Source organism: Macrobrachium rosenbergii, chromosome 53, assembly GCF_040412425.1.
Source record: "Macrobrachium rosenbergii isolate ZJJX-2024 chromosome 53, ASM4041242v1, whole genome shotgun sequence".
NCBI lineage: Eukaryota > Metazoa > Arthropoda > Malacostraca > Decapoda > Palaemonidae > Macrobrachium > Macrobrachium rosenbergii.
Window position 1 is genome coordinate 8,170,324 of NC_089793.1, and position 15,984 is coordinate 8,186,307.

At 35.0% G+C, this 15,984-nt stretch overlaps 1 protein-coding gene across 3 annotated transcripts in view; it reads left to right on the forward strand.

Moving 5' to 3' along the window:
- Positions 1-15,984, forward strand: part of LOC136834258 (gamma-aminobutyric acid receptor subunit alpha-6-like) — a 462,469-nt gene that overhangs the window by 340,337 nt on the left and 106,148 nt on the right. The window lies entirely within an intron of this gene.

A 15,984-nucleotide genomic window follows, 5' to 3' on the forward strand; every position in this document is an offset into this window, starting at 1 on the left:
AGCAGATGGTTTTCAAAACACGCTGACACAAGAGAACTAGACAGTGATTGAAGTATTGTGGAGAGTCAACATATTTTGATATATATATATTTTTCGTGTTTGTCTCCACAACTCTTTGTTTGTTTACGTAGATTGATTTTCTGATCCTGCATGCGTGAATTAACGTCAGTCCCAAATCTACCATCATCATCTAAAGATTAATTTTTTTTTTTTTTTTGCCTACCCCAACCCAAATCTGCGCACGCTTCCAAATTCTACACGCGTCATTTCTGAACTACTTGAGCCTTGAAAATCTGCCCAAAATTAGACCCCGAAAATATTCCTGTCAATGTTTCATTATTTGCCTGGTTTCGTAATGAAACTACGATTCATTATTGGCGAATTTCGATTTGTTTTCAGAAAAAATTTTCATGAAATGAATGCAGAACAGCCAATATTTTGCTTACGTTTCCGTTAATTTGTTATGATATTGCTAATTTGTAGTATTTTAGAGTCTTATTATAATTAATTATACTCTATTCTGGTGTATTTTTGTTAACATTACATGTTATTCCACATTTTCCATTTGAATATTTATTTGCTTGTCAATTTGTTTTTGCTTGCTTGTATTGTCATCATTCAGTGTAATTCAGCTACACTTTTTTTTATCTTTCAATTCTCACATTTTGTATCCTCCTGCAGCTTGCGGAGTAATTTACTGACCTTTTCACGCGTTCCGTGTCAATGGTACATGCGATAACAACATAGAAAATGGTGAAAATTATCGAAAAGGTGATTCGACAAATTATTATTTTGAAAGTCACATAAGAGAAAAATTAACATTATTTCGAGAATAGCAAGGCTTCATACTATATAAAACGCAGTTTGAGGCTATATGCTTGGTTTATTTTATCCTGTGTATAACAACGATTATCTGCGGACATAGAAATACATTTTTAGACTTTCCGTCGCCGAGCCATCATTGTTAACTACAAATTAGTGTGCAGGAATATAAATAATATTTATCAAGGAAACCCGTTATCAACCACCTACTAACTTCCTGTCCTTGCCTTCGAAAACATATTTTAGAGGTTTGCAAAGCAGTGTCTTTACTATCATCCTCCTCAAGTCGATGAAAATGATAAACCTCAAAATACCTGTCTGAGAATGCCTGTATGTTTACGACCTTCCCCTCCAAAAGGGGTTTGTTGTCGGTCTCGGACTGTTCTGTAGCATTCGTTCAAGTTCAAGGAATTTTTTAAATTTTGAAGCGTATACGAGATCTCCCCCTCCCCCCTCCCCCCGCCAACTTTTGTCGATAAGTAAATCATATTCGCTGTGAAAGCCACAGCAGCTCCTGTCAAATATAGTTTTTTCTCTCTCTCTCTCTCTCTCTCTCTCTCTCTCTCTCTCTCTCTCTCTCTCAATCCATTTTTAGCCTTGTTGTAACCAATATATCCTTATTTTATAGTTCATTCATCATCACCTCTCTCTCTCTCTCTCTCTCTCTCTCTCTCTCTCTCTCTCTCTCTCTCTCTCTCTCTCTCTCTCTCTCTCTCTCATTTAAGCATATTGTAGTTCGTATATTCTCTCAAATTTATTAATCATTTTAATTCATATTCTCTCTCTCTCTCTCTCTCTCTCTCTCCTCTCTCTCTCTCTCTCTCTCTCTCTCTCTCTGGTGTCCCCCTTCTTTCCCATTCTATCGCTGCCCTGACACCTGCACTCCCAAATTAATTTACGAGATACCCTGGTACTAGACAGTGGTACCGGTTGTCACCCCTAACACTCTTCCATCTCTCTCTCTCTCTCTCTCTCTCTCTCTCTCTCTCTCTCTCTCTCTCTCTCTCTCTCTCTCTCTCTCTCTCATAAACCATTTGTTTTTATTCGTTTCTGATAAACCATTTATTTATTTTATAGATCGTTTGCCGGTTCTACTGCATAAAATCTCTCTCTCTCTCTCTCTCTCTCTCTCTCTCTCTCTCTCTCTCTCTCTCTCTCTCTCTCTCTCACTGACTTCCAAAACTTGTTCTTCGTGTGAACATACATACCTAACGGTAGTCTTTTACCTCCAGTGTACTATTTCACAGGTTAGCAATCTCTCTCTCTCTCTCTCTCTCTCTCTCTCTCTCTCTCTCTCTCTCTCTCTCTCTCTCTCTCTCTCTCTCGATAAAATATTAAAAAAGAATATTCTCGAGCCTTATCTTCCCCTGTCAATATATCCGATTATGTGATTTTCTGTCTGGCTTTTCCTGTTCCTTGGCAGCAAATAAAAAGGTTTTTGTTCTGTAGGGAAGTGGTTACATATTTATTTATCTCGGCATTTTGCCCTCTAAATCTGGGTTCTACTGTATGGCACTGACAATGCCCCAAAATGCTAGAAATAATATGTGAATGTTATACTTGCATTTGATGGGTATCGTTATACGCGCACAAAAGGTAATTATACATGAACACATTTACAAATATTTATCTGAATACCTTTGAGAATATATTGATATATTTACGCATATATAAGCTCTATAAGCGTGTGGGGTTTTTAATCACATCACCCTGACATTTTTATACTCACAAACATTAACCTACAAATGAGGTGCAATATCCAGTTCGCTCTACCTCGAAAATAATGCCTAAGGGGAATTATAGGTATTATAATTGATAAGTGTTCCGAGGTAGACCAAACTGGACATTAAACGACATTTGTAGCTTATTGTTTGTTCTTATTGCTTTCATTTCCTTAACTGTATATTTCAAAAGTTTGTCATGGGGGCACTTTATAATGTTCTCAAATTATCACGGGACAAAACAACAGTACCTTGGAATTCCTGCGTAAACCTTTACAGAGTTACATCTGAGGGATTTGCATAACCCTTTAAAATTTCAGGGAGCGTATATTTAATTCCAAGTCTGAAATTGGTCAAGCTACGGTAGAAAGTATAGCACGTGTGCTCCCTCAAAGACTAATCGGGAAGACCAGAGAAAATTACATTAGAATTCCGTCGCGACGCAGACGAAGACAATAATAAAAGTCCCGAGGAATCGAGAAGAAGAAGAAGAAGAAGAAGAAGAAGAAGAGCGAGAGGAGGCAACATTCGAGGTACCTATTGATCGAAGTCCTGGGCATTAAGAAGGGATGACATCGGGAGGTTAACGCCGTTTTAAAAAATCGGGCAGCAGAAGTGAAATGGACAGATCTGATTGCGAACGACGGCCTGCATCAAAGTGTAAGGAGCGGAGGGAGGAAGTTTGGGTTGTAGGGTGGGGGAGGGTTGTGGGAGGGGTATGGTGGGGTGGAGGGGGAAGATCAAGATAAGAAACGAAAGATAGGATTAGATATTTATTATGGATGAAGAGGACTCGCGACAGAGGTGAATAGACGGGGAATTAAAGATAAGAGATAGAAACGAGGAAGAGAAGGATGTAAGGCATAAAAGGAAGGAGTGATAAAAAGGTGGATATAAATAAATCTAATTCTTTCAGGAAAAAATTCGTTACGTCCATAAATAACCATATATATGTTCGTAAGCGTATTCTATTATGGAACATTACCGTTGTTCCCCTGTAGGGTAGTAGTGCCGTTAGTGCACCTCATGCGGTGCACTGTAGGCATTACTTAAGGTTCTTTGCAGCGTGCCTTCGGCTCTAGCTGCAACCCCTTTCATTCCTTTTACTGTACCTCCATTCATATTCTCTTTCTTCCATCTTACTTTCCACCTTCTCTAACAATTGATTCATAGTGCAACTGCGAGGTTTTCCTCCTGTTACACCTTTCAAACCTTTTACTGTCAATTTCCGTTTCAGCGTTGAATGACCTCATAGGTCCTAGTGCTTGGCATTTAGCCTAAATTCTATATTCATTAACGTTGTTCGGCAGTTGATTATGGAAAGCGTCGGATAGATTTCCCCATTTTTTTTTAAAGATGTTTGTGGCCCCGTCTCCAAAACTCATCACACGTTTCGTCATTAAGCTGAAATTTGGCACTGCAGCACCGGTTCCAAAGGAATGTATAAGCATTACGTGCAGCAGTTGTTAACTCTTGTTGCGCTTAAAGCCTTTATTTTCTGAGTTAATGATGTTTCCAATTTGCAAGAAACTTCCATAACACTAGCCACATCATAAAACCTCGCAGAAGACTCGCGAGCAGTGCTTTGACGCCCTACGCAAATTTTCCCAGTCATTTTTATTATGCATGAATTATCCGCTTATATTATGGCCCTTTTATTCAAGCAAGTTCTCGCTCCCTCCTTGTTCACAAAATTACGAATGATAAAAAAACATTTCATTTAAATGTTATCCTCTGTTCTCTATAGGGGTCCAATCCAACTTTTCACTCTTTCGTCTTTGATTCAGCCCATTTTATTCCGAGTCGGGGGGAGGGGTTGGTTAGGTAATGCCGTCGTTGCACCTCAAGTGGTGCACTGTAGGCATTACTAAAGGTTGTTTGCAAGTCCATTCGGTCCTTAGGTGTACCCACTTTTAATCCTTCCATTCCGCTTCCCTTCTTCAATCTTGCTGCCCACCTACACTACAGTAAAAAGTATCCTACCAGCTCCTAACATTATCATCTCATTCGCATTCAAAATCCACACCCCTCCTGCAGAATTCTGGTACCGCCATCGCTTCACCTCTTCCGTAATTCACCCCATCTCTCACCCCGACGTCATCCATTACATTATTTTTGCTCCTAAATGCCTTTATTAATCACCCACTTCCTTTGTTCCACCAACCATTTCCGCAGTTATTACTCCTGCTTCTTGGAATGTCTTAACGCTCAGTGTTCTCACTGTCAGTAACATTCGCCTTTAACGTCTTTTCTTATGAACGCCCTCATCACATTATGCCTGCTGGTACTCACATTCAGCTCTCTCCAGTCTCTTAAACACTTTTCGAGCCTTTTCACCAGTCTCGGTTACTTTTCGTCACCTTCACGAAAGTAACAATATATCGCATGAAAACTTAAACCATCTCACTCTGCATTTGGGGTAAGATATTTTCAACGACGTCTTCTTTTCTTCCTTCCCTGCTTTCGTCTTTCCGTCCAAGAAAATATCAAACGTCTTGGAGACATAGCAGTTTTATGTGGGGGCCAGTTTCACGCCATATCTGTCAGTTGTTTGTTTATGCATCCCAGGTGAAACTTTGCTGTCATAATAACAATCTATATATGTATATTATATACATATGAATATATATATATATATATATATATATATATATATATATATATATATATATATATATATATATATATATATATATGTATATATATGAATATATTATATAATGTATATATATGGATATATATATTGTGTATGGATATATGTATGTATATATAATGTATATATATATATATATATATATATATATATATATATATATATATTATTGTGTGTGTGCATGTAAACGTCTTGACTCCTGTGTACAGTATATGTAAAAGTACGCACATAGAGTGAGAGAGAGAGAAAGCGGAACTTTCCTCGGCATATATCGCTTTTTTCATCTAAAAAAATGTTGTTGCTTACGCGTAATATTTCCAGAATCTCATATCCGTTTTTAATAATTTTCAACAGAAAGGTTTTTACCCACGAACAGGACCACGCCGGAATGAGGGCGCCGCCTGGCAAAAGGAATGGTTCCCGTGTGGACGGAAGAAATGGGGGAGGGGAAGGGGAAGGGGGAGATGGGGAAGGTTTATGTGCCTATTTTACGATTCGCTGCAAAAGGAAATCTGATGAAGGGAATCGTTACTCGCACGTGCGTTTGTTTATGTGAAGTATAAATGTTTGCGTATGTGTGTATGTATTATATATATATATATATATATATATATATATATATATATATATATATATATATATATATTTATATATATATATATATTTATATATATATATATATATATATATATATATATTGGTGTGTGTAAACAGATAGATAGATAGAGTGTTGTCAATGGCTGTGCATGTATGTGCTTATTCATGTATATTTATGAATAATGAAAACACCGTTCACTCACACGTATATATGATACGTATATATATATATATAAATATATATATATATATATATATATATATATATATATTTATATATATATACATGTATATATATATATATATATATACCGTGTAACTTTATCTTATATGTACACAATAAATTATCCGCAAGACAGCTATCGTCCATAATGAGCGTACCAAAAAATTAGCACAGAAATGAAAACAAATGTTGTTGTTATATAGATGCCGTGATTGGAATTCACAAATCACGTACGAATTTAGCGTTAAAGACACGCAGTGAAATTCATCTTTCATCTATCAAAGGTCATGGAGGTCAACTCCCGCCACGCAAACATGGTAACGAACTCTTAAAAACTTTTCTCCGATCATTTTTATTTTAATTAGGAGACTGGTATATTATACGTTGATATTTCTTTTGTGTGTAAGCCGTTATATTGTCATCCATTCGGTTCCTTTTGAAACGTAGGGAATAATAAATTAACGAATTTTTATATTTCATTCTTGTTACGTTCGTTTTGATTTTTCGCGTAACTCTTCTGACATTGAATTTCTATATAGGTACTTTTATACATAATCGAAATGCCTGGAAGTAAAAGAACCGTCATATAATATATTTCTTTTATTTTTCTTTTGTTATTTGACCTTATTTAAGTATAAACTGAACATGAGGAACAAATAGCTGCATTCGCCTACCGAAAGGAAAGATTACCAGTCTACTTAATAATAGACATCAAATATTTTTACAATTCTCTCTCTCTCTCTCTCTCTCTCTCTCTCTCTCTATATATATATATATATATATATATATATATATATATATATATATATATATATATATATATATATATATATATATATATATATATATATATATACATATAAATATATATATATATATATATATATATATATATATATATATATATATATATATATATATATAAATATATATATATGTGTGTGTGTGAGTAAATATATGTGCTTCATTGTGTGCGTGTATGTGCTTGTGTTTGCGCGCTCGTGTGACTTGATATGCTTGTGTTTCATAGTGGCACATTATTCTATTTTCCTGTACATTCTTTTCTTCCTGTACAAATTCCTTCAATATTAATTTCCTTGCTACATTTGGAGCCTTTCTGTGATGCTTACAGCAACCGCTTGGAAATGGACAATATTAATGGCTGAGCGATCTTAGTGTATTTATTGTATTGTAACATAAACAGGAATTATTCTTGGTTGTGTTATTTATTCTCACGTTTCCGCGGAAAGGAATTGTGGAATATTAAGAGTTGAATGTCTGTTGACGTTCCGTTTATGATGTAAATCCGAATGAGGAGCTATTTATGAACGATTTCTGTACTTGAAGATATTGTTTTGTTTTATATGTTTAAGGCTGGACTAGTAAGTACACACACGTGCTAATTTTTGCTTTTAAAGAAACTAGCCATAACTATTTGATTATGTTATCGCCGTGAAAGCTGTTTATATCACTTACTTTGTTCCAATAGTTTCCTTATACTCCAAAACCTAATAAAAGATATTTTAAAAAGCAATAATACCCTGCGTAGGCGTTCGTGGCCATGTCTCGTACCCACCTGATTCCTTGATTTCAGTAATAAAAAAAAATAATCATTTCCCTTTAGGACGAAATTAACGTCTTAATAAATTATCTGAAAACTCGCGTCGCAGAAAAAAATATGAATCCACTTTATATACTGAAATTAATTAATGCGTTCAGTAGCCTTTCACATTGGGCGCAGGTCTTGGGGACCCATGATATGATTCACTGAGGTTGCCTATGAATAGGAAAATTTCGGTGAAAATAACCTCCTGTCATGAGGGTTGGCACAGATCGGGCTATAAATAATCGACAATGAATGCAAAAGAAAGATACTTGAATGTTCGCTTTTGTGGGGGGTGAGAGGGACTCTCTCTCTCTCTCTCTCTCTCTCTCTCTCTCTCTCTCTCTCTCTCTCTCTCTCTCTTTTGGCTGCTATTTACACTTTCTCCTCCTCCTCCTCCTCCTCCTCCTCCTCCTCCTCCTCCTCCTCCTCCTCCTCCTCCTCCTCCTCCACCTCCACTCGAGACTATTTCTGGATGATCAGCTAGCATCGCTTGTTGGTGCCTCTCCTCGTAGGTGTACGTATGTATGTATGTATGTAGGCTATGTATGCATGTATTTATGTACGTATGTATTTATGTATGTATGTATGTACGTACGTGTATATATATGTGCGTGTACTTATATATATACATATATATGTATGTGTATGTATGTATTTATGTATGTATGTATGTATGTATGTATGTACGTACGTGTATATATATGTGCGTGTACTTATATATATACATATATATATATATAGATTTGTGTGTGCGTGCGTGTGTATGTATATAGTATGTACATATGTATGTATGTACATGTATACACATATATACGTATCATATACGTGTGTGCGTATGCATACATGCGTGCTTGCATCTACATATGCATCTGTTCTTGCACGTTTCGTAACCTACTGTAAACACGCTCACAATTATCAGGCAGAAACTGGAGATAATTAGTTCGTCGAAATGTCATTTTCTTAGTCTTCCGAAGGCGTTGGATTGCAGAGCAAACACACACACACACGCACACACACACACACACAACGCGCGTATGTGCACTTGTATATAATACCCTCGTCGCTACGTGGATATACATGGCATTATCAAGTTCAATAATTTACGAAGAGGCATGTGAACAATTTTTACAGAATCGTTCACGCTAGGAAAGTTTTTATTCATAAAATATTTCGTTCTTTACAAAAGTGATCGAGATTTAAATAATGGATATTCTTAAAAGTATTTTTTTAGTTATTATGTTTTTCTAATTGAAAAAGAAAACGTAAAGGTACTTGGCGTACCAATGCGGCACAGAACTTAAATTACTGCTCATTGACAGAGAGTGTGGTTGGAGTAAGTGTGGGAATAAGGGACAGACGCATTCGATAGTTTTAATTGCTCTCTCTCTCTCTCTCTCTCTCTCTCTCTCTCTCTCTCTCTCTCTCTCTCTCTCTCTTTTCTAAAATTAGGCTTTCAGGGAAAGCTGACTTTGTGGCAGAGGCTGTTTTCATCAATAATTAAGAACTCTCTCTCTCTCTCTCTCTCTCTCTCTCTCTCTCTCTCTCTCTCTCTCTCTCTCTCTCTCTCTCTCTCTCTCTCTCTCTCTCTCTCTTCGAAAATTACCCTTTCAGGGAAAACTGTCTTTGAGTGGAATGGCAGAGACTGTTTTCATCAATAATTAAGAATCTCTCTCTCTCTCTCTCTCTCTCTCTCTCTCTCTCTCTCTCTCTCTCTCTCTCTCTCTCTCTCTCTCTCTCTCTCTCTCTCTCTGCAGATTGAGAAATAGACTGATATTCTGCTGGAAATAATCTTTTTTTCTCTTTATCGATCGCTGATGCTCCTGAAAGAAAACTACAGAAAACTGCAGAAAAATTTGAAGAACTAGCTATTGTTGTAGGTTAATCATACTTCTGGCAGGGCCAGAAGAAAAGGTGGAGCGTCAGGTGAAAAATGGTAATAAACCCAGAAAACTGAAGGAAAAGATGACGTAAAAACGAAAAATTCATTTTGTTTTTTCTGTGTTTGTATGTCTGTCACGGGGTAGGGGCTTGATTTTGAGTTAAAAACCTTTCTGGGTTGACACAGGCCGTGTACAAAATTTTGTCTGGTTATGTCAAGCGGTTCTGATTTCTATGGAAACCAAACAAATATACAAACATTCACTTTTATATATATAGATACTGAGTTAATATTCAGCCAACCGAAATAACCCTTCGTACAATGAAAACGTACCCTTTCACAAATCCGTTCGAGTCAGCCCGTATGCCTTCAATCTCGAAGCCCATTTGATATCATTTACTTGATCGTCGTGGGCGCGAGTTACGCATTTCGGGAAGCTGGATTTTCGGCCGGAAGACAGATCTGAAGGAAAGGGGTAATCTGTTTTTATCAACTGAGGTTCCATTGATCCAATATGGATGCTAATGTTATCTTCAAAGAGACATTTGGGTTTCTTCACAAAATGAAATTGTGTTGCTGTGGTGGGAAATGGCGAAATTCTTTCGTATCGTATTTTTTATTTCATTTGTTACAATTTCACTGTATCGTATTTTGTATTTTACGTTGAAAAATATTTGTTTCTTTCAAACAACGCTTTCTCCATTCTTGTTCTCAGTATTTATAGATGAAGGAAGAGTTTGCTTGAATTTATAAATGAAGGGAAAGTTTGCTGGTATTTTTTTTTTTTGTCTATTATGATTCAAAATTTGTTGCAAAGATGATGAAATGTTTTATTCATAAAATCTACAAGTTTAACATATTTAAAAATCGTCTTCCTGATGGCAGAAAAAAAATTGAAAAAGATGCCTGTCGTTGGAATATTATATAACGCTTTCACTTTTGAAATTTAAACTGCACAAGTTCTTGGGGAAGTCGAAGATTGATTGACCTTAAGGGAATCGATGTCTGCTATTACTCAACACTCTTATTAAAGCTTTTATCAATATCCCGTAAACAAAAATGGAGACACTGAGCAATTAAAGTTTCGAAGTACAAGCAAGATACACAGGAAGTCCGCTTAAACCCTTTGTAAACACCAAAAACTATTGACCGAATCTTTCTCAGCATATTACATCTCTATCTCTCTCTCTCTCTCTCTCTCTCTCTCTCTCTCTCTCTCTCTCTCTCCGTTTAATGACTTGGACTGTAATTGGCTTTTTTTTTTGTGAGAGTTCTTGAACGAACTTGCCTCCAATTTCCCCTTCCCTCCACCCCATCTCTCCCCCCCCCCACCACTCCTCTCTTATATGGGAACTTACAAAGCCTTCAAAGATCCAAGTACTTCCTTTGTTGTATGTAATTAATGATTTTGATATTATTATAGTTCCTCTTGTCATTGTTAATAACGTTTCGCTTTGTTTGTGTTATTATTATTAAATATTGTTATCATTGCTAATGTTGATTTTGTTGACGTGTTTATCGTATTATTATTATTATTATTATTATTATTATTATTATTATTATTATTATTATTATTATTATTACGTGCTCAGTGTTTCTTCTTCCTTGTCCATTGATCTTTTTTATTTAATCTTTATTTTTTAATCGATGACGCCAGTGGTACATCGCAATATATACTCTTGCAGAACAATCTTGAATATATGAAGTTTCCGTATTAGATTTAAGTTCGTTTAAATTAGATAGATATTTGAAAGTTAAGAATAAAATGCTTTTATTTAGCGAGTGATATGACAGTGAAAAAAATTAATAAGTCGTTGCTGTAATGACAGGATAATTTTTTTCTAAATTAGTTAGCTTTGTAGCAGTGAAAAGTTGTTTAAATTACTGACTGGGGGAATATTAGTAATTTTTGTCGAAATTCACTAGTGGTATAACGGTAGAAAGTTTTGTTCAAATGAGTCTGTGGTATATGGGTATGAAATTTAATTTGAAGTAATTAGTGGTTTAACGTTCAATTTTTTTTTAATTAACCAGCGCTATAATGATATAAATCGTCTACATTAGTTTCTAAACTAGTTAAATTTTTTAGTTGTTAATTAACCAGTTCTTTAATGGTACAAATCGTCTTCTAAAATAGCTACTGGTTAAGCAGTTGCTAAAATAGTTAAATTTTTTAGTTGTTAATTAACAGTGCTATTAATTAATGCTAATTAACCAGTGCTAAAATAGTTCAATTTTTAGTTGTATTAAATCGTCTTCAAAAATAGCCACTGGTTAAGCAGTTTCTAAAATAGTTAAATTTATTAGTTGTTAATTAACCAGTGCTTTAATGGTATAAATCATCTCCTAAAATAGCTACTGGTTAAGCAGTTGCTAAAATAGTTAAATTTTTTAGTTGCAAATTAACCAGTGCTTTAATGGTATACATCGTCTTCAAAAATAGCCACTGGTTAAGCAGTTTCTAAAATAGTTAAATTTTTGAGTTGTTAATTAGCCAGTGCTTTAATGGTATAAATGGTCTTCTAAAATAGCCACTGGTTAAGCAGTTTCTAAAATAGTTAAATTTTTTAGTTGTTAATTAACCAGTGCTTTGATGGCATACATCATCTCCTAAAATAGCTACTGGTTAAGCAGTTGCTAAAATAGTTAAGTTTTATAGTTGTTAATTAACCAGTGCTTTAATGGTATACATCGTCTTCTAAAATAGCCACTGGTTAAGCAGTTTCTAAAATAGTTAAATTTTTGAGTTGTTAATTAACCAGTGCTTTGATGGTATAAATGGTCTCCTAAAATAGCTATGGTTAAGCAGTTTCGTCTATCCTGTGAACACTAATTCAGAATGCTCTTCAAGCACTCCTCATCCTTTTTCGAAATGGCATTCCTACGCGCATCCTATTTCAAAATATCCCACAATCCTCGACCCACTCCGTCTCGAGATATACCCCTGCGCGACCTCATTTCGAAATCACAACCTCAGATGGAATATGAACCTCAAATGCATTTCGAAATCATCCTACATCTGACGTCGCCTGCTGTTGTGTTCTACCCGCTATCCTATTTACAGCTGCTGTTCTCTTTTGATGATGTTGCAGTTCCTTCGCGGTGGTTACAGCTGCTGTTCTTGTTCTCATATTTTTTTTTAAACTTCTGCTCTTATATATATATATATATATATATATATATATATATATATATATATATATATATATATATATATTTTATAGTATATAGTATGTATATATATATATATATATATATATATATATATATATATATACATATATATATCGATTAGAGGCATTCAGGTTTTTGGGAATTCTAGTGCCAGCTTAAAATTCCCCATATTCTTTAGGCATGTCCATTTCCTTATTTTCATAATAGTGAAAGGAATCTTTAGCTATTTCTCATATCCAAGTGTATCTTGCTAAAGTAAGTTGAAGTAGGTTTTTTTTAAGAAACCAATAGATAAAGAAATGTTCAAAAAAGTTGTATTTCATTATCTTTACATCACAAATAGTGCAAATAATTTTAGAGAGAGAGAGAGAGAGAGAGAGAGAGAGAGAGAGAGAGAGAGAGCGCATCACAAATAATGCAAAAATCTCGGGACTGAGAGAGAGAGAGAGAGAGAGAATTGACTTTTTCTCCCGGTCACGTTTCTGACACACCAACCGCTGCTGCTAACAGCCCATAAAAGGAATAGCGTAATCCAGTCAATCAGTATAAAATCAGAAAGTGTGGGAACGCTGTTAAAAAAAAAAAAAAATTACCCCTCTTTTCTATGATTCCTCGTCCTGTACCCATGTCACTTTATTTTCCTGAAGAGGAAATAAACCTCCCAACCCCCCGCTGTGTGACTGCCCCTACAACATTCCTGGAACCAGCCCATACGTAACCCCTCCACTACATTTTTTGCTTTTGCTTTCTTTTTATTCTTAAAATAAATAAAGGTGTTGAAGTATCATTTTGTGGGTTTTTTATGTCGGTATTTTTAAGCATTTCTAACAATTTGAACATAATTAAGTTTTTTTTTTTTTTTTTTCTTGCTGTTAAAGACTAGGTTTTAAAACATTCTCAGCTTTAATTCAGATTCCATCTCTGGGCTGTTAGTGCATTTTACGTTTGCCTATCCTTTATTCTAAAATATCCTTGGCATCGTACAGTTTTGTTATTCTTTTATTCTGAAATATTTTCCGTTCATTTTGAGCTCATGATATTGGGACTGCGTTGCTATATATATTTTTTGTGACTTTTTCTGGAATTTGCTTTTATATTTTACTGTTTTATCTTTTTCTATATCATTTTTCTTTCTTGTTGCTTTGAAATCCTATTATTATTTGACTTGGATCGACGGAACTGCCACTCATTTCGCGTTAATGTATCACTAAATATTAAATTCTCTCAAACTCAGTTTTCCCTTCAGGAGTTATCCTTTATATCATTTTATTAAAGAACCTGTCCCTGTTTAGGTGATAATTCTTCTCATTACCCCTGATTCATCTTCACGGATCTTATTATCAGACGTTTGTTTTTTTTTATGTCTATTTGCTCTGTCTCTTTTGAGCGAAAGGTTTATGTCAAATAAAATTCTCGTAGTCTTGTGTAATTGTAAGAGATGTATTTCCCTCTTTTGTTGAGGACGATAAATTCATTTGAATAAAAAGTCAAGCGTCGGATTAAATTTTGGAATTTTGTATAATCGGAAAAGATGTATTTTCTCTTTGGTTGAGGACGATAATTCTTCTGCAGGTTTTCTTCAGTCCGTTTCACGTATCTCATTCGTTTTTATTTTCTTTGTTTGGTTTCATGAAAGGATTTATTTCCTTTTAGCAGATTACGATAACTCGCTATTTGTCTGCTTTCATTCCGTTTCGCGAATCTGATTCTATGAACTGAGTTATATTTGTGGTATTTCCGGAGACAGATGATCTCGTTAGGTTTTTCTTTATGAAATTCTTTAGTGAATTCGTTGGATTATTTTCTTTCCTTTTTTCTATTCAGTAGTTAATTTCTTCATTTTGCGCTTTCATCCGTTTTGTGAATGTTTTCCCTGTTTAAACGAATTAGTATGCTTGTATTTGTGTTACACCATAATCAGTGTTTCTTTGTTTAATCAGTTATTTTCTCACTTCCTTTGAGTTCGTGTTCCTTTGATTTATTCGCCTAATGAGTTGGTATGTCTTTGTTGATTAGTTTTGCAGATTACTGTTATCTCACTTTTGCTAGTTGATTTTTCTGTCACTAGTAAAATGCTATTTTTTCTGCTGGGTTTTTCTCGTGTTAAATAGAAATAGAATAACGCAATTAAAAACATAAAAAAACAGTATTTCATTAGGGAAAGAAAAACTGTCTAAAAAATTGAATAACAGTAATTTGTAAAAAAAAAAAAAACCTCTGAAATCACTCTATAAAACGGCACTTTCTGTCTTATGAAAAATTGACTGCAAAGTCCTCTGCCTGCCTGCCTGCCTGATTGTCTGCCTTATGTCTGTTATGTCTGTTGCCCTTGAATTTACATGACTAGACGAATCTTCGTCATGTTGCTTCATTGGCTTTTCTGAAGCACCTCCTTTCATCGGCTCGCCTTTGATGCATACGCGTTAAGATCACCGGATCGCCTTTGAATCAGTCTACATTTCTCTGAATTTGTCTTGCGCTTCTATCGATTAAGATTTCGGCGGTTTGTGTTCGGTTACGACATCTCCTAACACATCTTGACTTTATTCCTCTTTTAATTTCTTCGTTTCTTTGAATAAACGTTGCTGTTGCATGCGCCGCTTTCGTCCATTAAGTCTCTTTGTATAGGCGGTTCTTCTGAATTTGCTGAAACGTTTTACATTACAATTTACATTTGAATTTGCAACAGTTCAGACAAAAGCAAGATGTGTCGCTCATTCAGTTAGTGATTTTATCAGTTAATGATGAATTCTGACGTTTACCGTAGCATCCAGTGAAATATTTCTTTAAGTCCCAACGCTTTTGTTTTAATCAAGTTTTTATTGCTCTTGGTATTGCTTCCTCCTAACTTTTGGTCACATCAAGTTTTTGGTCGGTTTTTCTAAAATTTCTCATTGAATTATTTTACCGTTTTGCAGACTATTGGAACAAAAAACTGGAATCTCAAAATCCATGATATTTATTTTTGGTCATATAAAGTTTTTACTCGGTTTTCCTAATATTTCTCACTGAATTATTTTACCGTTTCACAGACTAATGGAAAAAAACGGTGGAATCCCATATTCCATAATAATATTTATTTTTGCCGTAATCAAGATAAGATTTTCGTTTTACATCCCTGGAGTATAATCGTAAGTAAATGGTGTATTAAAAACCATGCGTATGGGTTTCTTTTTGCTCTGTTATAAAATCTACAATAAGATTTGGTTAATAATTTAAAACAAGTGTTTCCAGATCACACCGAAACTTAACCCCAGTCATCAGCGCGTAAATACACATTAGATAGCTGGCAATAACAATTGTTCTTGA